Source organism: Pelodiscus sinensis, chromosome 21 (assembly GCF_049634645.1).
Source record: "Pelodiscus sinensis isolate JC-2024 chromosome 21, ASM4963464v1, whole genome shotgun sequence".
Taxonomy (NCBI): Eukaryota; Metazoa; Chordata; order Testudines; family Trionychidae; genus Pelodiscus; species Pelodiscus sinensis.
In genome coordinates, this window is record NC_134731.1 from 2,104,174 (window position 1) to 2,130,051 (window position 25,878).

Genomic DNA, 25,878 nt, shown 5'->3' on the forward strand with positions numbered 1-25,878 from the left:
GTGTTCACTTGGTTCTGTGTCTGTATGAGAAGTTGAGTGGGCCCCAGTAAGAGCGCTGTGCTGAAACAAGGCCATGCTAGACCTGGGAGTTGAGGGCTATAATGTAGTATCACTAGTCTCTCTCTTCACCCGTAAGTAACCTATGTGAGGGACAGCCTTCCAGAATAACGAGTGTTCTCATGCCGCTACTGTCACGTCTTTTGTTGACTTCTCTGGACAAAGTACCGGGGTTGGTTTGATACCCAGACAAGTTGGAAGCCTACAGTTTGGCCTGGAAACAGAACAATGTTGACAAGTTTACTCTCTCAGTTCCAGTTCTCTATCATACCAGCTTTCGTGTTGCTTTTAATCAGAATTTTACCTGCATGGTTTGGTGACGTGGCACCTAGAACTTACAGGGCATATGTGCCTGCGCTGCGAAGAAACGGGGGCTGTCAGTTCTCATGGTTGCTAGTCCCCATTTTTCACCTCCACAAAATTAATTAAAAATGTGAAATACCAAAAATATATATCCTACCTTTTTTTTTAAATGACATTAGTAAGAGGTAGCTGCAGGAGTATTTTTAGATGACAGCACTTCTTGAGCATAAAGCCAGTAATATGCATATGTTCTTTATATTTTTCAGGTTGTCATTAAAATATACTTTCAAATGTGTCTGATATTGAAATTGTGAATTCTTATAATTGTGTTCGTGTTTAAGGCCTTTTAGGATCAAATCAACAAATTATTAGTATTATAGTAGAAGCAGGCAGTAATAGCTAGAATTAAGGTTGCCTAACACTTTCTGGTGTAAAAAGTTCCTTGTATTTTGCTACATTTTAACTGTTTGTGCTGACATTTTCCATGCTGGTGTCTGCCTCAAGCTAAATTTTCTGGAAAACTTCAGCTAAAATGATTCTGTGACGTCTGAGCACTGGGCTGGGGGGAAATAGGCCCTTTTGCCACAGTTAAAAAGTGTTCCATGGTTTGCTTGAAGAATTGTAGCAGTACTTTGCAGCGGGGACTTTGAAATTTGACCAGTGTCATTCTGGAGTCAGAGAGCTGCCTTGTGAAATCCACCAACACTTGGCAGAATTGTAACTCTCTAGAGAGTGCCACGTACCCATGCTCGGGAGTGGTTTAGTAGTTCAGCAACTACATTCTCCAAACATTGCACCCAGAATGCCTCTCCTTGCTCTTAAAGTGCTCCCTGATGCATGGAGGAGAAGGAAGAAGCACCTTGACCTCAGTGCAAAGGCGGAAGCAGGGTTGGGAGAGATGGAAGCAGAGGAGGATGTCAGGGCAGACTGGGGAGGACCGGAACAGAGGGAGATAGGGCAGGCTGGGGGTTTTCATTGATTCCAAGCCCAGAAGGGACCACTGTGATCATCTAGTCCAGCAGTGGGCAACCTGCAGCCCGCTGGGGCTCCACCTGCGGCCCCCGGAACCCCGGCTGTCTTCCTCCCCCATGTGCCTCTAGGGCACTGAGGGCCCCACACTTCCTGCACCTCCTGCCTCCCTCCCAGCACTTTGCCTGATTTGAGCTCTGTCCCTGCTTGTCCCTCTCCCTCCCAGAGCTGGAACGCTGTGAACCAGCTGTTCGTGGCTGTTCCAGCGCGTGGGGACGGAGTGCGGATCAGGCAATTCACGCACGCCCAAAGTGCTGGGAGGGAGGGGAAGGAGCAGGCAAGTTTGGGGCTTCGGTGCCACAGTGGGCGAGAGGGCTCGTGGGGGCAGACGGGGCCACAGGTGGAGCCCCAGCAGGATGTGGGCTGCTACAGCCCACTGAGATGAAGGAGGGAGCCACTCTTGCAGCCCGCTCACGGTTCGTGGCTGCCCTTGTCAGACCTTGTGCATAACACAGGCCAGAAAACTCCCCCAAAGTAATTCCTAGGGCAGATCTTTTAGATTTAGAAAAACATCCAATTGCGATGTAAAAATGCTTAGGGCTGGAGCATGCGCCCTGAGCTTTGGGGGATTTATTCCAATGGTTAATTACTCTCACTACACAACGGCTGTGTCTAGACTGGCCAGTTTTTCTGGAAAATCAGCAGCTTTTCTGGAAAAACTTGCCAGCTGTCTACACTGGCCGCTTGAGTTTCCACAAAAGCACTGACTTCCTATGCTGCTCCCATTCGGGCAAAAGTCCCTTTTGCGCAAAGCTTTTGCACAAAAGGGCCAGTGTAGACAGCTCAGATTTGTTTTGTGCAAAAAAGACCCCATCGCAAAAATGGCGATCAGGGCTTTTTTGCGGAAAAGCGTGTCTAGATTGGCCACGGACGCTTTTCCGCAAAAAGTGCTTTTAAAAAGTGCCAATCTAGACGCTCTTTTCCGAAAATGCTTTTAACGGAAAACTTTTCCATTAAACTTTTTTCATGCCAGTCTAGACGTAGCCAACATGTACATCTCACTTCCAATCCAGGGGCAGGCTCAGGGACTCCCATGTTATTCACCGCACGGCCTTGCTTAATTACCTGAGACCACCCCCTGGTGCACGGAATATGGCAGGCATCCTTTGGAAAACATTGCGGGTGGCCATGTAACTAAAACACCCCATCATAATGCTGCCACATGAGGGGGTTGATTTAAGTTTTCACAGACAACAGTGAAGCTGACATTGCCTAGCTTTTGGGAGCTTGCCTTTGCAACCTTAATTTGTACCGTTTTAAAAGTTATAATTGGGTCGAGCCTGGAGATGCTAATCAGAAGACAATCCCTGCCCCCAGAGCAGGGCTACTCAACTTTGGAATCCCCGGGGCCCACAATGACACTCACAGCACACGCCGAGGGCCACAACTTAAATGTGGTTGCGTATACATGCAGATATATGCAAAACTTAAGGCAAGAGTACACAACACGCAGGCCACATTTAAGTCAGTTCTGCTGATATTAATAAAATGCAATATTTACCTGATTTCCACCCAGATGACAGCACTTTTAATAAGCAATGACAGTCCAGGAAGTTAACTACTAAAATGCCTAGCAACAGAAGACCATTATAGTGGCGACTTTTTTGTTTTAGCGCCCATCCGCAGGCCGTGTGTTGAGCCCCGCGTAAACCCAAACCGCATGTGGCCCAGGGGATGTGTGTTGAGTAGCCCTGCCCTAGGCTATGTCTACGCTCGCGGCTTCTTGTGCAAGAACATCTTGCGCAAGAAAACGTCCACACTGCCATGTGCGAGCTGTGCTTTTGCGCAAGAGCGCCCATGGCAGCGTGGACACTTTCTTGAGCAAGAAATCCCTGCTGAGCGTCCACACTGCCCTCTTGCGCAAGAGCTGTTGCATAAGAGGGCTTACACCGGTTAAAAAAGAGCGTAGCTCTTACGCAAGGAGCCCTCTCTTACCACGCCGTACTGTAAATTTACATACGCAAGATCGGGCGGGCAGTGTGGACGCTCTGCAGATTCTTGCGCAAGAACGGCTGTTCTTGTGCAAGAAGCCGCGAGTGTTGACATATCCCTAGAGTTATGTGACACATTTTATTTACACGGACTGTAGACGGTAGTTCATAAATCAAACAGCAGGGGGCGCTTTTGTTGTGTAGCCGATAACACTTCTCCCATCATAACTGTAAGTCCCACACTTATTTTTGTTGTTAAGAGATTTGAGGAACCTGGGTGAGATCCATACAACTCAGGTTTCTTGATCCACAGCAGCTTAACGCTTGGTTAGAAAATGGTTTTGCAACTGCAACATTAAGTCTTAGACAAATTGTAAGAAGTAAAAGTCCTTTGAAATGCTATATAAATATTCAAATGACCTCATTACTCAGGACACAAGCATCAAAATGAGGCGCTCCTCTAATCACACTTGACGTTTTATTGGTGCGTTGGAAGAATTTGATTTTATGTTTAATTTTATAAACGGTCTGGATCAAAACCAGGCATAGGTATGGACAAATGCGCTTTATGGACAAGTTTTTTAGTAACCACAGTGCAGAGTTTGTTTGGATACAAACGGCTTTTCAGAAGCACCATGCTGTCGCGATTATATCAGAAAACTCCACGGATCTTGCTGAAGTCCGGTCTCTGTGTGCCTCACTTTGCATGTAGCAGTTAGAACAAGGCCATGCCACAGTGAAGCTAGAAGGCCAGCTGTGGCATGGACAGTCTACAAGCCGATGCCTTTTAATATGGGAGATGAATTTCTAGAGACTCCAGGTCCCAACCTGCTGTGCTCCATCGCGGCTGGGTGGTCCAAGATTTCTTGTTGTGTCTGTGGACAGTCTGTCCATATTAAAGGTGGTTGAATTGTTTGTTGTAGGGACTGTGATAGGAGTGACAAGATGTCAGCCCATGTCAAGGTCCCCATGTCTCAGCTGAACATTGACAAAAACACCTGGAGTGAGGCTGGCTCATCTGTGTGTTAGTATTGTTAAACCAGCTATTAGTGATGTTTAATGTTCAAACTGTATTGAGCGCTTGTGAGCTGCTGTCTGTTTATCTCACTTGTCACATCTGTAGCCCATATTGCAAGGTAACATCTGAGCGGCTGTGTGCTGAGTCTTTGTGACTGTGTAAATCACCAGACAGGAGAGAGACATTAAGTAGGGTGAAGGGCTGCTCAACAGAAAGTTACACCCTTTCCAAAAGGAAAGGCCCATTGAGTATTGTGGGACATTGAAACTGGAATTTCCTTACATACTGTCAGCAACAGGACAAAAGACTTCTGTTCTGCTCTCCTCCCATGAAGATGAGTCACGGAAGTGGATTCTCTCCCTTCCTCCCCCCACTAGCTGAGTTGAGTAGCTCTGAGCAGAGGGCAGGAGAGAGATAAAAATGCCAAACAAAAGGAATTCGGTATCTCTACGCTGCCTTGGACTCTGACGGGCACAAGCTGGAGAATTGCAGTGCAGCCACTTAGCCTGGGCAAGCCACAAAGGACACACAACGCCCTGATTATAGACGCTTCCGATTGTAGCCCATTTCTGGAGCCGTTTACACCTCCTTCCACCTTGTAAATAGCTCGCTAGCTCCCCTTTCCCGTGTAAGAGAGCTGCAGGTTGCGTACTGTGAGATTGGCTACAACCATTGGGTGAGAACTGGGGGCCAGATGGATGTAAGTGCCCAAGGAAACTGTCTGCGATTCCGTGGCTTCAGAGGGGGAGCCGAGTTAGTCTGTACCTGGAAAAACTTAAAAACCAACCAATGGTCTAGCTCTAGCAGCACCCTACAGACTAACAAAACATGGAGCTGGGGCCAAGCCACTTTTTCAGATGGCTCCATGCTTAGCCTGTTTCCGCGCCTGAAGAATTCACCCTTAATGATTGGGTGGTGGCGTTGAAGTAGGGACCCCCGCCCTGCTTCCTAGCAGTCTGCTCTGAGATGGGCATGCACTCCCTGCACTGCAGGGGCAGGGCAAGTTCCCCATTCAGCCCTGAGGCCTGACAAAATGGCAGTGAGCCGGGAGTGTGGACCAGGCCAGGCTCCAGTCGCCTCAGCTGAAGTCAGATCAAGCCCCAATCAATAACGGGGACTGATTTCAGTGATTTTTTTGTTCTCTAAGAACAATAAAATATTTCTTTCGCTCTGTGAAACATCTAGAAAAATGTCAGTGGAAATTTTAAATTATTTTATTGATTACATTACAGATCAGAAGCGTTTAAAATGAACCAATCTGGGGTTTTTACTGGCTTTATAATATGCTGTGTGTTCTTAGAACATCGGCCTTACCGTGTATCAAACGCTGATCGCTGGCCCTCGCAGGGAAATGATTTCGTATCTGTATTTCTCCAGGCCCTTGGGAGCTTGAACTTGCAAAGTGGGGAGTGCTTTGACCCCCCAACCCCACAAAGCATGTGTTTACGTTTGAGCACGTGCACCGTCCAGTTGGTTGGCTGGATCAGGGTCAGACCGCTCAGCACCTTGCAGGATTGGTTCCTTGAGGCTGCGTGGATTTTCCTGCAGATGGAGAGGCATTGCATAGCATAGACTGCATGTGTCAAGGCTGCCTCTACACGAGAGACCTACCGATGTGCTTGTGCCATTGTTAGACAGGCGAGAGCTCTCCTGTCGGCACCGTTCAGTCACCCTGCTGAGCCGTGGCAGCCGTGCGGGTGGGAAAAGCTCCTTGAGCAAGGTAAGTTTTGCCAGCATAAGTGGGCACGTAGACATGGCCTAGAGGCTGCAGCCAGCAGGACAGGTTCCCAGTTAAGGCAGGGGGTGCCTCTAGCACAGGGGTGGCCAATCGTTTGTGTTGGGGAGGCCACTCCAAGAATTTGGGAAATGGCCAACGGGTGCACTGTGCCATGAGGTTAATGCAGGAGGTGCTGGGTCTGGGATGGAGGTTGGGTGAAGGAGGGGGCTGTGACCTGGAGCAGGCATGTAGGAGGGGGTGCAGGGATCTGGGTTGTGACTGGGGGTGGGGTGTTGGGGTGCAAGGTCTGGAAGGGGGCTGTGACCTGGAGCAGGAGTGTAGGAGGGGGTGCAGGGATCTGGGTTGTGACTGGGGGTGGGGTGTTGGGGTGCAAGGTCTGGAAGGGGGCTGTGACCTGGAGCAGGAGTGTAGGAGGGGGTGCAGGGATCTGGGTTGTGACTGGGGGTGGGGTGTTGGGGTGCAAGGTCTGGAAGGGGGCTGTGACCTGGAGCAGGAGTGTAGGAGGGGGTGCAGGGATCTGGGTTGTGACTGGGGGTGGGGTGTTGGGGTGCAAGGTCTGGAAGGGGGCTGTGACCTGGAGCAGGAGTGTAGGAGGGGGTGCAGGGATCTGGGTTGTGACTGGGGGTAGGGTGTTGGGGTGCAAGGTCTGGAAGGGGGCTGTGACCTGGAGCAGGAGTGTAGGAGGGGGTGCAGGGATCTGGGTTGTGACTGGGGGTGGGGTGTTGGGGTGCAAGGTCTGGAAGGGGGCTGTGACCTGGAGCAGGAGTGTAGGAGGGGGTGCAGGGATCTGGGTTGTGACTGGGGGCAGGGTGTTGGGGTGCAAGGTCTGGGAGGGGCGAAGAGAGTTGGATGAGGGAGGGGCTGGCTGGGAGGCGGCTACCTGGGTGGCTTCTGGCCAGCAGCCCAGCAGGTTCCTCAGCCAGAGTTCCTGCCTCCATACCTCCCTGCAGCTGCGAGGGCCACGTGGGGCGAGCCTGGAGGGGGAGGAGGTGGGACCTGGAGGAGGGTATTGGCGGGGGGGGGGGGGCCTGGGAGATGGGAAACTGGCCTATGGATTTGTGCTGGGGGTGGGGGCCATGTGCGAAGCCTCCCCCGGACTCTCGGCATTCAGAGAGCGGCTCTGAGCAGTGGGCAGGGAGCTTGGCTGACGCTCCCGCGGGCCGGAGCCAGAGGGTTGCTGGGCCAGATTTGGCCTCTGCGGTAGCATCATCCCCTGCAGTCTCCTCCTGCCCTGAGAGCTCAGCACTTCCCTGTTTCTCCACAAGCCCCGTCCCCCCAGCAGCCACAGCCCAGCATAGTGGGACTGAGCTGGACAGGTACATGGTCCGGAGGCGCTCGGGCGCCAGGGCCTGGGGCTGGCTCCAGCAATGTTAACTGCAGCCCAGGGACTGCGATGGATTGGGAAGGTGGGGCAGTCCAGCCTGTGCGGCAGGGGGCTGATTATAAACAGTCACCAGCCAAAGGCTTGTCATTAAAGTGAGCGAAGGCTCATTAGCTGGTCCCAAAGGCAAGAAACAAAAGGTGGCTACCAGGAGCTTTGCCAGGGAGTTTAAAAGCAGAGTTGGGGGGGAGGGGCCAGACACTGATCACTTAACATTCTTTAAACTACCTTAAACTAAACCCCAAACCTCCTGGTCTAGACATCACGGAAGGAATTGGCTGGAGGAGGCGGAAGAGGACCCAGGCAGAAGCCCAGCAGCATGGGGGCTATCCCGGTTAGTGCACCAACTTGCATGTAGGATTACCTGCCCCATGTGTGCACTCAGTGCAGGGAGCTCCTGGCCTTCAGGGATCTTCTCTGGGCTTTGGAGACTAGGGTGGCTGAGCTGGAAGAACTAAGGAAGTCAGAGAGATACACAGAAGAGACTTTCTGGGACACGGCGCGGAGCCAGCCTCTGCTGTTGAGGAGGATGAAAATCTCCAAGGAGAGCGTCCGAGTGGAGCATGAGTGGAGTAATGATCCCATGGTTGGGACCTTCCCCCCCAGATGATGACGTGGTATCCTCTCGCACGGCGGACACCTCTCTGGAGAGGAAGAGGCAGGTGTTCATAATGGGCATCATTAGAAGAACAGACAGCTGGATTTGTAATGACCAGGAGAACCACATGCTGACTGGCCAGCCTGGTGCGAGAGTTGTGGATCTCTCAACATAGCAGGTACATTTCTGGGTAGTGCTGGGGAGGAGCCAGTGGTTGTGACATAGGGACAATGTTCCCTGTAATTTTTTTCGTGGATATGTAGAATAAATTTTGTTGTGTGCACAGAGGCATGTGCAGGTGTGTACCACCAGTAGACATACATGCTTCTGGCTGTAGGCATTACGGGCACTCTGCTAATTAGTGAGGTGGCCACCAAAGCGCTTGGTGTAGACTGTAGAGGTACACCACATAAGGAAGGATAGCCAAATTTAGGCTGCTAGGTAAGAGATTAAAAGCCAGGATCTCCATGGTATATTCTCTGAAGTGCTTCTGGTTCCATGCACAGGGCCAGTTAGGCAGAGCTGCAGGGTCTCACTGCAAAGGGTTAGGGAGAAGGGGGTTAGATTTATTAAGAACTGAGGAAACTACGGGGCAAGGGGGAGCCTATACTCAGGACGGATGGGCTCCACCTCAACCAAAATGGAACCAGATTTCCGGCACTTAAAATTAAAAAGATCGTAGAGCAGTTTTTAAACTAAGGGCTGGAGGAAAGCCGACGGGTGCAGAGGAGCAGGCGGATCAGAGAGTCATCCCTTGGGGAGGGTCTATTAATAGAGATTCTCTGTGTCTAGTGAAGAGAAGAGGATGGAAGATACAGGTAAGATCAGTCAAATGAAAAGGAGTCCGCTCCAATCACAACATGTAATGGCAAACAGCTAAACAGAGAGAGTTTTTTGAGGTGCTTATACACAAACGCTAGATGTCTATACAGTAAGGTGTGTGAATTAGAGTGCCTCGTATTAAAGGAGGGTATTGATACAAGAGGCATCGCAGAAACTTGGTGGAATGAAGATAATGGGGGTCAGTCATTCCAGGGCACAAAACACATTGGAAGGACAGAATAGTTCATGCCGGTGCAGGAGTGGCACTATACATGAAAGAAAGCATAGTATCCAACGAAGTAAAAATCTGAAATGCACCAAACTGTACCATAGAATCTCTATGGATAGTAATTCCATGCTCTTACAATAAGAATATAGCAGTAGGGGTATATTTCTGACCAGGATGGTGATAGTGACTATGAAATACAAAGGGAGATTAGAGAGAGACTATACAAATAAAAAATGCATTTATATCTGGGGATTTCAGCGATCCCCCTATTGATTGGATACACACCACCTCAGGACGGGATGCAGAGGGAAAGTTTCTTGACACCTTAAATGACTGTTTCTTGGAGCAGCACGGGAAGGATTTATTCTGTCACTAAGGAGGGCACACACCACCACATATCCCACCAGAGGAGAGGCAATTCTCGAGTTAGTCCTGAGGGGAACGCAGGATCTGGGCCAGATGAATATAGCTGAACCGCTTGGAAATAGTGAAATCATGACGTTTAATATCCCTGTGGTGGGAAAAACAGCCCAGCAGCCCAAATCTGTGGCATTTAATTTCAGAAAGGGGAACTACACAAAATGAAGAAGTTAGTTGGACAGCAATTAGAAAGGTACAGTGACAGAAGTGAAATCCCTGCAAACTGCATGGAAACATCTCAAAGATACCATCATAGAGGCTCAACTTAAATGTATGCCCCAAAGTTTTTAAAAACACAGTAAGGCTATGTCTACACTTGTGGCTTCTTGCGCAAGAATCCGCAGAGCGTCCACACTGCCCGCCTGCTCTTGCGCAAGGAAATTTACAGTACAGTGTGGTAAGAGAGGGCTTCTTGCGCAAGAGCTACGCTCTTTTTTAACAGGTGTGAGCCCTCTTGTGCAGGAGCTCTTGCGCAAGAGGGCAGTGTGGACACTGGGCAGGGATTTCTTGCGCAAGAAAGCCCTATGGCTAAAATGTCCATCAGAGCTTTCTTGCGCAAGAGAGTGTCTACACTGCCATGGGCGCTCTTGCGCAAAAGCACAGCTCGCACACGGCAGTGTGGACGTTTTCTTGCGCAAGACTTTTTGCACAAGAACCCTTGCGCAAGATGTTCTTGCGCAAGAAGCTGCCAGTGTAGACATAGCCTTAGAGAACCAAAAAACTGCCACTGTGGCTTAACATCCAAGTCAAAGCAGCAGCGAGAGATACAAAGGCATTGTTTAAACAGTGGAAGTCATCCTAGTGAGGAAAACAGAAAGGAGCATAAACTCTGACAAAGTGTAAAATATAATGAGGAAGGTCAAAAAAAATGCAGCCCAGCTAGCCAAAACTCCAAAGGAATAGCAATGTTTTTAAGTTGTTTTAAGCCAGCTCAACAAACTCTCTCCGTGAGCCATAGGCAGGCGTGTATGGGGAGGCCGGGTAGAGTGGGGGAGGAGTTTGGGCTCTAGGCATTCTGGGAACCACCAAAATTTCTGCAAACTTGCCACACGTGATCATATAGCAGGACTATTGTTGTTAATATGCAAGAGCGATGGAGTGTTCAGATCTTTGCCAGAGACGGGTCTAGTCTGCCCCAGGCAGGGTCATGCAATGGGGGCCAGGTGGCTCTTGCATTCTTTCCCCGCCAAGGGAAGGGTGCATGTGTTCTCGCTGGGTTAGGCAATCACATGAATAAGAGAATGTGATGTCGAAATGCCCTGGGAGTTTCTGGATCCCTGGTGTCCTGGCTCCTAATACCCATGTCCATGTCAGGTCAAGTGGAGTCTGTCATTGAAGTCCATTTCAGCATGACCCAACATTGCGCCATATATGTTACTTATGGCCACAAAGACAACGTGTACGGCCCCTGGGGCTGAACTCAATCAAAGAAGTGGAACAGAGGTAACGGAGAACTTGCACTCGTTTGGGCTGATACGTGCAGAGCACTTACATTTCTTTCTCTCGCCTGTCCGCAACAGCTTAAACACACCTACCACCATATACTTTATCAACTCTTCTGTCAACCAGAGTCAGCTGTATCCTCAGGGGCACTGCGTTGTCAATTCTTCCTTTACTCTCCAAAATAACTCCACCGTGAAACGGCTTGTTAACTCTCCTCTCTGAATAAAGCAGGCCGTAAGAATACCAGCACTTCAAGGCTGCGTCTAGACTGGCATGATTTTGCGCAAATACTTTTAACAGAAAAGTTTTTCCGTTAAAAGTATTTGAGCAAGAGAGCGTCTACACTGGCATGTGCCTTTGTGCACAATATTTGCTTTTGTGTAAAAGCATCTGTGCCAGTGTAGACGCTCTCTTGGCAAGAAAGCTCTGATGGCCATTTTAGCCATTGGGTTTTCTTGCGCAATAAATTAATGTTGCTGTCTACACTGGCCCTCTTGCGCAAGAATACTTGCACAAGAGGGCTTATCCCTGAGTGGGAGCATCAGAGTATTTGTGCAAGAACCACTGATTTTGTACATTACAAAGTCAGTGTTCTTTTGCAAATACTCGCGGCCAGTGTAGACAGGCGGCAAGATTTTGCGCAAAAGTGATCGCTTTTGCGCAAAATCATGCCAGTCTAGACGCAGCCCAAGACTATGTCTACACTGGCGGCTCCTTGCACAAGAATATCTTGTGCAAGAAGTCTTGCACAAGAACATGTCCACACTACCATGTGCGAGATGTGCTTTTGCGCAAGGGCATCCATGGCAGTGTGGATGCTCTCTTGAGCAAGAAAACACTTATGGCTGTTTTAGCCATCGGGCTTTCCTGTGCAAGAAACCCCTGCTGATCGTCCACACTGCCCTCTTGCACAAGAACTCCTGTGCAAGAGGGCTTACACCTGTTAGAAAAGAGCGTAGCTCTTGCGCAAGACGCCCTCTCTTACCACACCGTACTGTAAATCTGCTTGTGCGAGAGCGGGCGGGCAGTGTGGACACTCTGCGGATTCTTGCGCAAGGACCTGCCTGTGTAGACAGAGCCCTAAAGGGGTTTTTCAGCCGCCTTAGAAACCGTTTCCTCTTTCACACAAAATGACATTATCCATCATTGCTTCACAGAGGAGGATCTGCACGAGAGATTGGCTTTTCCTAGGGCTCTGGCCAGAAGGGTGTAAATGGGCCTTGAGGTGTCTGGACCCAGAGCCCATAACCCAAGGCCCCCCCAGCCATAACTCCTTTACCAGCAGCCATGGAATTGGGCCATAAAACTAGTTTTAAGACCCCGACTCTCGTGAAAGAGAAGTCCCGTTAAAGATGAATAGAACTGATTATCAGTGAGCATCGTTAACCTGTCGCAGAGACTCTCCTGGTCCTGACCCGTACATGGTTCAAGCCTTGACCTCTCGGATCCAGCTCAGCACGGAGACTGCACAAAAATCATTCTCCCCATACAAAATCTCAAGGTTTGTCTCATTGGCAATTTGTCTAATGGCTGCTAAGGTACAGAAGGAGAAAGAGGAGACCGTAAAGAGCAGCATTCCATTGCTATGGCAACTGGAATGAGCAATCTCGGTACCTTTTCGGAAAAGAGGTTTCATATCCAGAGCTCTGCAAAACGCTTCCCAAACAGACTCCTTCGTATTGTTTCAGCTGCGGTGACCCTCCTAGGCCCTGATCCTGCACCCGGATCTTTGGTGAGCGCGCTCACACGTGCAAGAATCTGCCCCACACGGCCAGAGCAATTCTGTTGGTGACGCACCGCACCCCAAAACACCCTGCACTGGGGGGATTTGTGCTACGGGGTGGGTCAGTCACTGGTGGGGTTCTGGGATCTCCTCCCCTTCCTCTCGGAAGTACAACGAGAGGTGGTTCCAGACCCTTTGGAGAGGGCATTCCCCTGTCCTGCAGGCTGTGCCGGTGCCGTCCGCTCAGCGGTTCCAGAAATTAGATTCTCCTTGTGCAGGTTCTGGTCCCCCTGCTCCGAGGAGCACCACTGGGGGTACCGTCCAGTGTGAGTAAGAGGAGAGGCCGGCCCTCTGGCCATACGTTGCAGCTTCTGACTGTGCCATTTGGAGGGAGGGAGACAATGAGTCCCATCTCTCCCCGCCGTGCTGGGCCAGGAAAGAGGTTGCCCCTGTTAGGGTTCACTGTACCCCCTCTTCCACTCACAGCTGGGGGGGGAGTGGCTGTTGCTGGGAAACGTGGTACATATTGAAGCAGTGAAGCCCTGGTGTTTCCTGCTCCTTCCTTTGGTCTGGGCGCCCCTCTCAGCCTGCTGCAGCCAAAGCGGGCTCCGCTTCCTGAGAGAGGCAGGCAGCCCGGGCCTGGTTCCTGCAGATAGGATGCCTGAAGCGTCTGCGCTGCCTCGCGGCCGGTAACCCGGATGGAGACCCCCAGTGCTGGTGGGCCATGAACCACAGCGATCTACTGGGGCCCCGCGAGGCCCACTCAGGCCGTGGGGGACGTTGTTTTCTTCAGTGCAGTTTCTAGCCCCTTCTCAAGTCTCGTTTCAAGTGTCCTGCGCCCATCCCTGGGGAGGGTGGTCTGTACCCTCGTCCGCCTGGGCTCCCCTGGGGCTGCCAGCGTAGCTGCCCCACTGCCGAAAGGCAAAGCCGCTGTGGCCCTGCAGGGCTTGCCACGCCGTGGGACAGAGGTGAGCTGCGGTGACCAGACTGGGGTTCAGGGCAGCTTCCTCCCCGTGTCCCAGGGTGCGCACCAGCGGGTGGGCGAAAGTGGGTGGGGGTGGGGCAGATGCCCGCAAAGGCCAGGCTCTGGCTTCCGCTGCCAGGAAGCTGGGCCTGCTACCCAGCCTCCAGTGTCCCTTGCTGAATCGAAGCCCATTGGCAGGGTAGGGGCGGTGCCCATCACGGGGCCGCGGGAAGTGGCCTCCTGTGTTTGAGAACTGCAGCATTTCACAGCCACGCTGCCCGGGGTAAATGACTCCAGGAGGCAGTGGGGTGCTGTAGTGGGGGCAGCGGCCCCAGTGTGGCACGGGAGGGGTTAAAGCAGGCCAGTGGGAGCTGGTGTAAACACTTCCAATCAGGGAGAGGCTTATAGGAAGCCAATCAGAAGGCAGCTTGCTGGGGCAGCCCTGTTATAAGGAGCTGCTCGGCAGACCAGAGGGCAGTCGTGTCCTGTCCAGTGAACGGGAATGACTGGCTCCCAGGGAGAGGCACTATTGGTGGGGCGGAGCTGGAGAGATGCTCCAGCCTGACACCTGTTGGGCTGTGGCCTTGAGACAAGGGGGCTGAGAAGGTGCAAGGCTCCGGGGAAGGGGCCCAGGGAACTTGTGGAATCTCCATCTTGGGTGGGTTTTTTTTGTTAAGACTAGGTTAGACATGCACCTGTCTGAAATGACCTAGATAAGCCTTAGTCCCCTGCACTCAAGGCGGGTCTGGACTAGATCTCTTAAGAACCAACCCTTTCCAACTTCTTCATACATGATCTGGAGAAAGGGGTAAGCAGGGAGGTAGTAAAGTTTGCGGATGATACCAAACGGTTTAGGATAGTCAAGACAGAAGCAGACTGTGAGGGACTCCAAGAAGATCTCACCAAACTGAGTGATTGGGCAGCAAAATGGCAAATGAAATTGAATGTGGATAAGTGTAAAGTAATGCACATCGGGAAAATTACCCCAACTATACGTACAGTATGATGGGGGCTAATTTGGCTACGACAAACCAGGAAAGAGCTCTTGGAGTTATCGTGGACAGTTCTCTGAAAACTTCCACACAGTGTGCAGCGGCGGTCAAAAAGGCAAATAGGATGCTAGGAATTATTAGGAAAGGGATAGAAAATAAGACCCAGAATATCTTATAAGACCCAGAACATCTTGAATACTGTGTACAGATGTGGTCTCCTCACCTCAAAAAAGATATTTTGGCCTGGGAAAGGGTTCAGAAAAGGACAACTAAAATGATTAGGGGTTTGGAACGGGTCCCATATGAGGAGAGGTTAAAGCGACTAGAACTTTTCAGTTTAGAAAAGAGGAGACTGAGGGGGGATATGATAGAGGTCTATAAAAGCATGAGTGGTGTGGAGAGGGCCGATAAAGAAAAATTATTTATTAGTTCCCTAAATAGAAGAACTAGAGGACACCAAATGAAATTAATGGGTAGCAGGTTTAAAACTAATAAAAGAAAGTTCTTCTTCACACAGCGTGTAGTCAACCTGTGGAACTCCTTGCCAGAGGAGGCTGTGAAGGCTAGGACTAGAACAGAGTTTAAAGAGAAGCTAGATAATTTCATGGAGGTTAGGTCCATAAAAGGCTATTAGCCAGGGGATAGAAATGGTGTCCTTGGCCTCTGTTTGTCAGAGGCTGGAGAGGGATGGCAGGAGATAAATCGCTTGATCGTTGTCTTCGGTCCACCCTCTCTGGGGCACCTGGTGCTGGCCACTGTCGGCAGACAGGATATTGGCTAGATGGACCTTTGGTCTGACCCAGTACGGCCGTTCTTATGTCCTACCATCCTATGGCGTTGTCTACACTGGCAGAGGGCAGCAGCGGAACCACAGTTGTGTGACCACACTTGCAGCGGCATTTGGAGCGGAGCACTGTGTGTCGCTATCCTGCAGAGCACCTCTTCCTCTTCTGCCACAGAGCGTTGTGGGATGGAGGAAGGAGGGTTGTGGGGCATCCTAGGTCCTCTCCCGAGGCCCCATGGGCCCTTTGCATCTCAGCAACCCCTGTGCTTTTGCCCACGTTCGATGCCATTTCTCTATGGCTCTTGGGCTGCGCGGATCCTGAAGTGTGAAGAAAATGCCGATCGGTCTCACTAACAGGCTGTGAATCGCTGTCAGGTTGGTCCAGAAGCTGCCAGTGACAATGAGGCGTCGGACACGGAGCCTGCCACGCAGCGTACGGACGACCCAGGGTTTCCTGTGGCATTCACAGAGGTGCTGGCCACGGAACGCTGCTTATGGGCTTGGGTGAGCAGGGATGTGAAAGGTTAACCGCTTAGCTGGGAAGCAGCACCCTAAATGGGCAACGTTTATCGGTTCCAGCTAACCCGTGGGGGCTGGAGCAGCTCCCAGCCTGCCCCAGGAGGGAGGCGGCTCCGCAGGCAGGGACTGCTCCGGATAGACAGAGCAGCCCCCATCTGTGGTGGGCAGAGCCCCCCCTGGACCCCCCAAAGTTACTGGCTCTGCTCTGGGGGAGGCGGCTTCGCTGTGGGCTCTGCCGTGGTAAGTGTGTAACCGCTGGGATTTTTAGTGGTTGGGGGGTTCCCTTTTCCTTGAGGGACACAGACCAGCTGAGCGCCGCCAGTGCACAGACCCGGCCCAGCAGCCGCACGATGCTCAGTGGGATCTGGGAGGCAGAGAGTGCCCCTGTGCTGGTAGCAGCCCGGGGACCCTGCCTCCTGGAGACCCTTGAGCACTCCCCAAACCCTGGCTCGCTTTCCAGGGGCGTTGTCCGCAAGGCGGCGACCGGCTCGCCTCTCGGGGCTCCGGACGGCCCCTGACTGCAGGAGGGACCTAAGCATTTGCTTCCTGGGTAGTCAGCCAATCACTTATTGAGTAGGAACTCGACTAGTCGTTCACCCTCTTTGCTGCCTCCATCAGAGAGAGGCAGCCGGGGGGGACAGGAGCCAGTGCTGGGGGGGGGGCAGTGCTGTCTCTACGGGGGCAGGGGAGGCAGATGGCAGCGCGGATTGAAATAGTTGCGTTTTAAAGGGAGAGGCGTTCTCAACTAAGCGAGTAGTCGATGGAAATTCCATTGATTACTCAATTAGCTGATTAATCAGAATGTAACCTCCCTAGACTGCACCCCTCTGGCCACAGAGTCCTCCGCCCCCCCCCCCCCCCCCCCCAGTGCACCTGGACACAACTTGCCCCTCCTGTAGGCCGCGAGTGCTGCAGCGGAAGGGCAGTTCATTCCCCGGCCTGGCAGGTGTTGTCAAAGCCAAGGAGCTGGACCCTGCCCGGCTGTGTCCTTCCGGCCATGCGCCTAGAGATGTGCCTGTAGGTGTCGTCACTCTTGTGGCTGGAGCGCTGCTGGGACTGCACGGCCTCCTCTTCCCCACACACTGCTGAGATCCAGCACCTCGGCCGGGCTGGCGGGAGAGATGCGCTGACAACGCAGCACGCGCCGCCCAGCAGGCTGGGAGGGGCCTTTCGCATTTCCAGAAGGAGGCACAAGGCAGGTCCAAGGGTTGGTCACCTGAGAGCAGGAAGCAGAGTTCAGAGATGACCAGAGAGGCTGGAAGAGGCGCTGTGGGAAGAGTCCCACCCCGGTGCTACCCCACCGTGTCCAGAGTGCAGCAGGCTCTCTGCTTCTCGCCGCGGTGGGTTACCCAGAGTGCGCTAACGTCGGAGCCAGTGAGCACTAAGTGCCTGGCCACTGGGCACCTCTCAAACAGGGCTGGGCCTAAGCGTTGGCACGGCTGCAGCTTCCTCTCCAGGGCCTCCTTGCTCTCTTACGGAAGCCCACAGAGCCTCTGGGAGCACAGCCCAGCCATGTGAAAGTTGCCAGGCACATGCTGTGGAAGGCAGGAGCCAGGTGGCGGGCGGAACATTTTCTCCCTCTAAAAAGCTAGGATTGAAAAGCCGGTAACCAGCCCTGGGTAGCTGTGCTGGTGCGCACTTCCAGCAGAGGCGGGCTAGGAACCAGACTGCGGGGCTAAGGGACCATTTGAGGACGTGGGAGATGTGGTTGAAATTCCTAGTTCTGGTCTATTCAGTGCTCGAAAAACCCTGCCTCTGGCCATAGCAGCAAACCCACCCGGCAGAGCTAGATCTTATCCCAGCACCTTCTAGTCCTCCGGCGGGTCCACTCTAGGCTTCCAGTATCGACATGCTATAAAAAGTGGCCCCTCCCCCCCATCCCCATTGCTCTGTCAGCCAAAGTTCCTAGTGCTGATTTGGCAGCTCAGCCGCACACGAGCCCTTTCGCCCCACCGCTTGCGCTATTGGTCGGAGGCGGAAGATTTTCGCAGGGCCTGCAATGCTACTGTACCTGCAATGGGAAATCGCGCTGCACTCGGACGCACAGAGCTGGGCTGCTGTCACTAGTCGGGAGCAGTGCAAAGCTCTAGGCCGGCTCGATAGACGCCGCAGCACTGCTTTCTGGAAAGGTGTGCTCAGCAGTTACACCAGTTCAGTTCAAGTGGTGCAACGTTGCATGCAGAGGCTGGCGTCGGCTTAAGCCTGTTTACACTGGCCATGCTTGCACCAGGGAACGCCGGGCCCTAAAGGCATCTCTTCTGCCAGTGATGGGGGGAGCAACCCACGGCTCACTGGGTCGTGGGATGGCTCGTAAGTTTGTTCGTACACGTGCAGTGTCCTGCGCACACTGGCTGTGTCTAGACTGGCTGTCTACACTGGCCGCTTGAATTTCTGCAAGAACACTGATGATCTCATGTAAGAAACACTGCTCTACAGCCAAAATACTTCTGAAATAAATGTAGTCAATCTTTACTCATTCTGGGTCACTGAGAACGAAAATGATGCTTAAAATTGTTGATTGGCTCTAGTTTTCAAGATATGCTATTGGGTCAGTATTTACGACCCTTGACTTGTGAATGGCGGAGGATAAGTGAGTTATAAAGGGAAGGGATCTCAATTTAAACCAGAAATGACTAAAATACATCTTTGACTGGATCTATGAATAAATCCGTGACTGGGTTTGGACAGTACTTGCTTTTTAGGCAAAACAATGAATGATGCAATCTGAAGCTGGTATTGCGTCATACATGATATGAATTGCATCATGTTATTCCTAGAAGTCATGGATGATGCAATCGTAACGAAGCTTACATCACTCTGCTGAACAAATTGCCCTATATCAGCTCTAGAAATCATACAATGTCCTGCTCTTATTTGTCAGTGTGAACAGTGAAGATAACTTCTGCTATGTTTGTGATGAAGTGACTTTTGCATCACAAAAGCACAGTATAACCACTATGGTTAAGAAAGCCTATCACCTTTATTTTGGCTGCAAAATTGGAGATCAGGACAAGAGGTGGGCCCCACACATATGCTGCAAAAATTGTGCAACAAATCTTCACCAGTGGTTGAACAGGAAAAGGAAATCTATGCCTTTTGCAGTGCCAATGATTTGGAGAGAGCCAACAGATCATACCAGCAATTGTTACTTCTGCGTGGTGCGTCCAGTTGGAAAAGGTGTGTCGAAGAAAAAGTGGACTGTGCATTATCCAAACATTCCAGCAGCTATATGCCCAGTATCCCATGGAGAAGGACTGCCGGTTCCTGATGCACCAGAATCATTCTCACTTGAGTCAGACGAGGAAGAGGAAGAGGATGAAACTTCTGGTCCTGAACCATCAATGTCACAGGACCCACATTTTCTCCCATCCTCCTCCGAATCACACCTCAAAACACAAGGTGAACTGAATGACCTTGTCAGGGATTTGGAACTACCCAAGAGTAAGGCAGAGCTGTTGGGCTCCAGACTACAGCAGTGGAATCTCCTGGCAGGTGATGTTGGGGTTTCCATGTTCCGTGACCATCAAAAGGATCTTGTCCCATTCTTCTTCATGGAAGGTGATCTTGTAGCCTGCAACAACATCGATGGGTGATGGCAGCCCTCAACATCGTTCACGATCCAGATGAGTGGAGACTGTTCATTGATTCATCGAAGACGAGTCTTAAAGCTGTTTTGCTGCATAATGGCAATGTTTTGCCATCAATTCCAGGTGGTCATGCAGTCCATATGAAGGAAACCTATGACAGCATGAAACAACTTTTGAGGTGCATAAACTATGACCAACATCAGTGGCAGCTTTGTGGTGATTTGAAGGTTGTTGCTCTCTTGCTTGGTCTGCAGACTAGATACATGAAGTACTGCTGTTTTCTCTGCGAATGGGATAGTCGTGCAAGAGATTCCCACTACATCAAGATAGATTGGCCACTCTGACAGTCATTGGAGCCTGGGAGGAAAAGTGTTCAGCATCCACCACTTGTTGAATCAAGGAAGATTTTGTTACCACCCTTACACATCAAGCAGGGTCTGATGAAGAACTTTGTCAAGGCCATGGACAAAACACAAGCAGCTTTCAAGTACCCCCGTGGAAAATTTCCAAGGTTAAGTGAAGCTAAGATAAAGGAAGGTGTCTTTGTTGGTCCTCAGATTCGTGAACGTCTTCAAGATGATGCATTTGACCATGCACTGTGTGGCAAGGAAAAGATGGCATGGAAAACCTTCCAGTTAGTGGCAATACATTTTCTCAGAAACAACAAGGCAGGCAACTACAGGTTGTTGGTGGAAAACCTCCTCAAGGCATACAAAAGCCTTGGTTGCAACATGTCATTAAAGATACATTTTTTGCACTCTCCTCTAGATTTTTTTCCACCGAACTGCGGAGCAGTGAGCGACAAGCACGGCGAGCGATTTCACCAGGACATTGCAACAATGGAGAAACGCTATCAGGGCAAATGGAGCCCATCAATGCTTGCAGACTATTGCTGGACAGTGCCAAGAGATGCTCCATTTAATGAATACAAGAGACAAGCTAAGAAGCGCCAAGTAGACACTGAATAGGACTGAACTATGTACATAATAGTTTTTTGCCTTTTGTTTCATAATAAATGTTATTTATATAACCCTTTTGCTGATTTTTAAAGTGTTACATAAACAGGACAGGTGAAATATTATCATGTAAAGCAACCATAAACACATGAAAAGACCTAGGTTTACAATTTATGATTAAAACTCTACTATCTACACAATATACATAGACGCAAAATGTAAAAACTGAAATATCTTGGAAACAGTAGCCAATCAGTTGTTTTAATTGTCATATTTGAATTCAGCACATCAACATGCATAATAAATAGCACATTTTATCTCTGAAGCAGACGACTTCTAAAAAATTGTAGACCAGTGAAATCAGTGCTTCTTGCGGAAATACTATGCTGCTTCCGTTCGGGAAGGGCCAGTGTAGACAGCTCAGATTTGTTTTGCGCAAAAAAGCCTTGATGGCGAATATGGCAATCGGGGCTTTCTTGCGCAAAACCACGTCTAGATTGGCACGGACGCTTTTCCGCAAAAAGTGCTTTTGCACAAAAGCGTCCGTGCCAATCTAGATGCTCTTTTCTGCAAATGCTTTTAACGGAAAACTTTTCTGTTAAAAGCATTTGCGGAAAATCATGCCAGTCTAGATGTAGCCACTGTGTGCATAGATCCCACAGCCATGCGCTCTAACAGGGGGTCCCCTGGGTGTTATATAGGCAACCAGCCCTCCAGATAAACATGGCACAGGTCAGAGCTGCAGCCTGACGTGGGGGGGGGAAGGCATTTCCTCTCTACTTGTCCGAAATGTGGGATGTTTGTTCCACCCTGGAGGACGTGCGAGAGCCCCAGCAGGGCTGGGCCCTTCCTGGCAGCTCGGGCAGGCTGTCAGTGCATTCCCTCGCGCACAGAGAAGTCCTTTCACCCACCGGGGCTCAAAAGCAAGGGGATGTTTTGAATGCCAGGAGCCCTGCAGAGAATGCAGGAGACCGCCTAGCGTGCCGCCCTTTACGGCCCCGGCCAGTTATGTAACGTGCTTTTCTGCTGTGTCCGGCCTGTTAGCAGAGGAGAGGGCCCGGAGATGGGGCCCCCGCTGCAGGTTTGCTGTGCGTGGCAGAGGAGGCATTCCCAGGTCTTGGGACGCTTTGCTGGGAACACACCAGCCTGAGCCTTTCTCTTCTGCCTCCTCACAGACAGTGGGTAAAGAAACCCGCTGAGACGCCATGCCCACTGGGCCAGAGCTGCCTGCAGCTGGGACTCAGAGGAGCCCGTCACTCAGGGGTCTCCAACCTTTTAAAGCATGAGATCGCTTTCTGAATTCAAGTGCATTCTGAGATCTACCTGGCCCCGCCTCCTTTGCGCCCCTTCTCTGAGGCTCCTCCCCCTGCTCACTCCAGCCTCCTCCCGCCCCCATGCTCCCTCCTTTTCAGCAGGCAGGGCCAGCGGGTTGGGGTGCAGGCTCTGGTCTTGGATTTGGAGTGTGGGAAGGACGCTGAGCTGAGCTTAGCGCAGGCAGTTGGGGTGCAGGAGGGGTTCACGACTGGGGCAGGGTTTCAGGCTTTGGGCTCCAGCTGGGCCCTGCAGACATCAGGTGGCTCCTGGGTGGTGGTGCAACGGGGCTAAGGCAGGCTCCCTGCCCTGGCCCTGCACCACTGCTTCCCAAGTCCTGTTGTGCCCCCACTCGGCTCTGTGGAAATAGTGTAGAGGGTGGGAGAGGGGGGGCACTCGACAGCAGCTCCCCTCTGCTCCCTCCCCTGTCCTGCACAGCAAGCAGGAGGCTCCCGGGGGCGAGGGGGGACGCTCCAAGGCAAAGGGCAGCAGTGGGAGGGAGGGCAACTGAAGAGCCAGCACTTGGCAGCCGCTTGGCCAAAGCTCTCGAGATCCCGTCAGAGGCTCCCAGAGCTGCCAGGAGATCCCGATCGGCTGGGTGGTGACCCACAAAATATTGCAATAGGGAATGTTTGAACTGCTCAGCTTCCGGGGGGCCGGACCCTTTGTTTCAGGCCCTCCTCCTGGGCTTGCTAACTCCACAGCAGAACCCTTTGCATTCAGGGCCCAGACTAGCTTTGGGTGTGGGCTGGGCCTCGTCTGCCGCTGTCGCCAACAACCCCAGCCCAGAGCCTTTATGTCCGAGGGCCGGCAGCTGCCCAGGGATTCTCTCCTGCACCCAGCCAGTAAGAGCGCCCCGTGAAGTCACCTGATAGAAAGTAACCAGATAAATCATTGTTGCAACCCCTATTCTATACTTGCAACAAAGCTTGTGCAATGTGGTCAAGTGAGATGCCCATGAGAAGGTAATGGGCAGGCTGTTTGTGTGTGTGTGTGTGTGTGTGTTTCTGCACTGGCCTGCTAAACCCAGGGTTGTGAGTTCAATCTTTGCAGAGGCCATGTAGGGATTTGGGGCAAAAAGTTGTCAGGGATGGTACTTGGTCCTGCTGTGAGGGCAGGGGACTGGACTTGATGACCTTTCAAGGTCCATTCTGGGAGACAGGCAATCTCCATTAATTTTTATATTTTTTCTGCATGAAGTTCTGCGCGGTGGCTCGCTGCCTGATTGGGGATGTTTAATCCTGGGGTAATGCCCACCAGGTATTTAGCCCGCCTGGCCTGGAGGGTCTGTGCCAGTGGAACGGCTCCCCAGAAGGACACTTCCACTCACAATGAGGCGCGGAAGGCGCCCGGCTCCACGGAACGGACCCCCCCGCCAATGCTCAGCCTAGCATGTGAGCACTGGCTTCCGCGGCGCCTTGTCCGTGGGATGGCTCGTGTGACTCGACGCCAGCGTGCTGTGCTTTTCCGCAGTCCTGGGGCAAGGCCCGAGGGGCACCTCCATTTCACCTCACGTCCGCTCAAGCCCTGACCCACGGAGTTACCCCAACAGCGCCTCTTGACAAAGGGACCGCGGCCCTTCCAGTGACCGGGGAGGAACCAGAGACTTGACCTGAGCCAGCCGCTTGCTCCGCGGCTGATACAAGCCTGAAGCAAGGCCTCTGTGATTGTTGTGCGTATTTGGTTTCTTTGATCCATTTTAACTCGCATCTGTTTCTTTCTTTTACGATTTTAGGTAGTAAAGGGTTGGCAACAGCATGATTTGTGGGTAACGCCTGCGTTACACAGTGACCGAGGCGTGTGGCTCGGCCGTTGGGATCAGAGCAACCTTTTATTTCACGAGGCTGGTGTTCGTGACCACTCCTCCAATACGTGTTCCTGGTGGGGAGATGAAAGAACCAGCTTCTCGGAGGGACTTGCCAGCGCGGCGAGACCGAAATGCTCTGTGACTGCTTTGGTGCCTTGTCGGTGGGGGGCCACCAGTCTGGGCTGCGTCTGCCCCATTTTCCATCCCGTCGTCCTGAGGCAGATACTCGTGAGCGTGCCCACAGCGCACACCTGTTTGCATCCCCTGCACTCGTCTGCAGGCATCTCCCTGGCGCCACTCGATTGTCGGCACAGGGCTGGTCCCAGCTAGCAGCTGCCTCCCCTTTGGCCCAGCTACCAGAAGCTCCGGGGGCTTTGCTGGGAGCCCCTTGCTGCCTGTCGAGGTGGTAGGAGCCGTTTTGTAGGGAGAGCAGTGGAGGGCGGCTCTTCACGGGCCCTGCCCCATCCCAAGCCGTTGCGGTGAAAAGTAGCCAACACGCCTGCCCCAGGAGGGTGCTTGCAGCTCTGAGCGCGCGGCACGTGGCAGGCGACCCCGCGTCAAGGGGCCCCCTTGCATGGGCTAGTTTGGGAATGGAAAGGCAGAGCGTAGCCAGGGACAGGGACACTTCAAACGGCTCCAGCTCCTGCTCCTTGTGAGTGTGCCCTCCGCCCCGGGAGCACGCTCCGCCGCTCTGTTGGGCTCCGCATCACGCCCGCCCTGCGGCCGCCCTGAGGGTGGGGGCACAGGCAGCTGGCCTGGATGTCCGGGAATGCAGGGTGTTGCCCCGCACTGGCCTGCACGCTCCCCCCTCCCACCCACGCTGCTCTGGCTGCTGCCCGTCAAAGCATCCCAGAACTAAAATGCCCAGGCCCACGAAAGCCTCCATCTCGGTTAGTGACACAAAGCTGCAGGGCGCTTGGTCCGCCCCTCCCCTTGCCCTGCCAAGGGCCAGCCGCCCTCCTTCCTCGGCTCCCCGGCAGCTGACGTCCCCGCTGCCTTTGAGGAGGAGGCTGACCTGCGAGCTATTCTTAGCTCTGCCGTAAAGTCGTGCTGCTATTTTGGGCCTGTCTCTACTGTAAGCTGCAGGATGGTGACTGGCTCTGCAGGCACCCGCCACGTGCGACAAGCACCTTAGTTGTGAACGAGGCTGGATTGTGACCTCGTGCCAGGGCGCCTCTGCCCTTCCTGGGGCTTCCGGCTCCACACCAGGATCTCAGAAGGACAGAAGCCGGGCAGGGCTCCGGCCGCGTTTTCCTTTGGCCTGGACCACTTCTGGTGCTGCAGATCCCCTGCCCCTTGCACCAACCTCTGGGGCACAAGCCCTGTTCCAAGTGGGTAAGGCATTGCACAGGGGTTTGCCCAGCTGTTTGCATCAGGCCAGCTGGTGTGGGGGCAGGCGAGTGCATGGCAAGAAGGGGGCTTGCTACGTGGAGCTCTGTGCTCGCGGGGGGCGAGGGGAGTCTTGCACTTAACCTCCTGCTGGTCAGACTGAGTGCTCGAGCCGGGGAGGTCCAATGGGGAGTGCCGGGGCATGGGGCAGAGGGCTGGCTGGCCTGAACACGTGTTCTCGCGGCGGGGAGGAAGCTGGGTGGGCTGAGCAGCAGGTGTGGATCAGGAGCCGCCTGCGAGAGTCGGGAAACGGGGAGGGGCTGAGCTTAGCCGAACGGCCCCCCCAGGGTGGAAAACCAAGCCAGGAAGAGCTGAGCTGCCTGAACGGGGAGCAGAGACCTGGAGCCTGGGTCACCCCACACAGCTGCCCTCCCACAAGCCCAAGGGGGCCCCACCTCCGCTTTGCTGTTTGCAGGGGACTACAGCTGCTCCAGGGGGTAGGCAGCCCCCTCCTTGCAGCTTCCAGGTGACTTGTACCTGCGAGGCTGCTTAGGCAACTGTACCCCACCCCTCCGCTGGGGTGTCTGGGAGGCAGAATAGAGACCTCAGAGGGAAACGGGGGGCCGGAAAACTCTCCTCTTGCTGCAGCTGCTCAGGCCAGGAGCGTCTGAGGCCACATCTCCTTGTGGGAAGATGGATGCTGCAGCGGTCGATCTTCCAGCCTTCGATGTAGCAGGTCTAGTAAAGACCCACTAAATGGAACGCTGACTGCGCCCCTGTTGGTGCCGGGATTCCCGCTGGGAGTCGGGGCAATCAGGGACACGTCTCCTGTCCGCCTCCTGCTGGGAGGACAGTGCCAAAGCTTGACTTACAGTGCGTCAGCTCCAGCCTCCTGCTTCATGTAGCAGGAGTTAACCCTTAAACCGACCTTCCCCTG

At 52.7% G+C, this 25,878-nt stretch overlaps 1 long non-coding RNA gene across 3 annotated transcripts in view; it reads left to right on the plus strand.

Annotated features, from left to right (window-relative positions):
* LOC112544152 (uncharacterized) overlaps positions 1 to 25,878 on the plus strand; it is a 38,280-nt gene that overhangs the window by 2,264 nt on the left and 10,138 nt on the right. For 2 of the 3 annotated variants that reach the window (XR_012897023.1, XR_012897024.1), the window contains exons 2-3: positions 5,887 to 6,058; positions 7,717 to 8,233. This is a non-coding gene — a long non-coding RNA (uncharacterized LOC112544152). Of the gene's footprint in view, positions 1 to 5,886; positions 6,059 to 7,716; positions 8,234 to 23,540; positions 24,948 to 25,878 lie in introns of all 3 variants that reach the window. The other variant, XR_012897025.1, reaches the window with a different exon arrangement.